This window comes from Suillus subaureus (assembly GCF_016647635.1).
Source record: "Suillus subaureus strain MN1 chromosome Unknown BJ212scaffold_142, whole genome shotgun sequence".
Classification (NCBI taxonomy): domain Eukaryota; kingdom Fungi; phylum Basidiomycota; class Agaricomycetes; order Boletales; family Suillaceae; genus Suillus; species Suillus subaureus.
The window spans coordinates 23427-25228 of record NW_024538698.1 but is presented as its reverse complement, the minus strand read 5'-3'; positions in this window follow the sequence as shown (position 1 = coordinate 25228).

Sequence of the window (1802 nt, the reverse complement as noted above, 5' to 3'; positions counted from 1 at the left end):
TCTAGAATCCAAGACGAGGTGAAGTCCGGATGTCTTGCTGGATGGAGTGTACATAGGGTGGATGGGACAGGGGGTTATGGTTCAGGCTAGCAGTGGAGATCCAATGGTCTGGAGCTCAGGGGTAAATCCAGAGCATAGTCGATCCTGCTGAGGTGTGGAGCACACAGTGGAAGGGGATCTGGGAATGAGTTGGATATGAAGTGTGGTCTGGATGTAGGCTCGGAAGGCGTGGGAATATGATGGAATGTGGGTCCAGATTGTGGGATATGACAGGGAACTCTCCTGAGCACTTCTTGCATTCCTCCATAACTCTCCCGCATTCCTCCAGAAGTCCTCTGGACTTCATTGGACCATCATTGGACTTCCTCTGAAATGAAGGGCACATACTCAGGTAAGGGGCACAGCATATGAGCTGAGGCCAAGCTCCTCTGAGTCAGTCTCTCTCTCTCCCTTGAGCATGGTTCTTAACAGGGGTATAGAGTTTATTGGCTGGAAAAGAGAAGGATTTCTGTAAAGAGGGATGCTAGTTTCATCCCACAGACCATCATAGTTCAGGTGGACATACTGAATGAGGGAGAGTCCCAAACACAGGTGCCACAAACACCTAAGAATACCATACAGAACATCACACTAAACATACCACAACCCCCTTCAACTCCTCCAAGGATGTCCCAACCACTAGAACCACCCTCAGCCCCAAATCCCACTGGCATGTGCCACCCCCAGGCTACTATGCAAGCCTTAATGAGGGCCAAATCACCAGTCTGGCAACAGAAAGCTTATTCAAAGTGTCAGAGTCAGACCTCATTAATAAGGAAGTGCTGGATTACAAGATTAGTCAGCTAGAGAAGCTGGGCACCTGGGAAGTAGTCAACTTACCACATGGTGCCAACCTCATTCCTTGTCACTTCATTCTGGCAACAAAATGTGGACCAGACAGCCAAAAGTTAAAGCTTCAAGCTTGACTTATAATAAACAGTCAGCATCAGCAATATGGGCAAGATTACTTGGAGACTTTTGCACCCACCTCTAACATGGCCAGTATCAGGACTGTTGAAGGATCAACTACTCTGCTATGGCACTACAAGAAATACCAAGTCAGAGTATATATAAGGTTGTCTCAGCTCTGCCTAGGCTGCTATACTTCACAAGGCAAGTGTATTCAACCCAAGGGGAAGTGAGTGCAACATATTTACAGGTTGCACAAAGTGTGGGAAAGTCACACACATGAAGGCATGCACACAGAGTGGTAGAGTATGTGAAGCATGGGAAAGTCGCACACTGAAAGGCAAAAGTGCACAAAGGGCTAGGAATGTGATAAAGACTAAGGGTGGATGATAACTGATACTGATAGGCATGAGAATGATAAATGTGATGATGATAGGATGAGATTGCTAATAGCTACTGACTATGGCTCATAACTCATGAACTATACTGAAGGGTGCTAAGAGATGCTAACTGGTACCAAGTGGGAGCTAAGTAATGAAAAATATAAAGTGCCAACATGTAAAAGCCAACTAAGTGTGTTCCCACACAGCAGAGCCAACACAATTGAGGCACAGAAACAAAGAAGATATATAAGGATATATATAAGTGGGTCCATAATGAAATATGGTATCATAATGAAGATAAAGTACAGAACATACTAGTAGGACTTGCTGGATAATGGATAGATGCTCCTGGATGATAGGTGATGAAGCATGGGAAAGTGTGCAGGACACACATGGGAATGCATTGTGGGAAGGCAATGTGCAGGAAGATTGTGCTTCATATAGGTTTAGTAGGGAATGATACAGGGAATG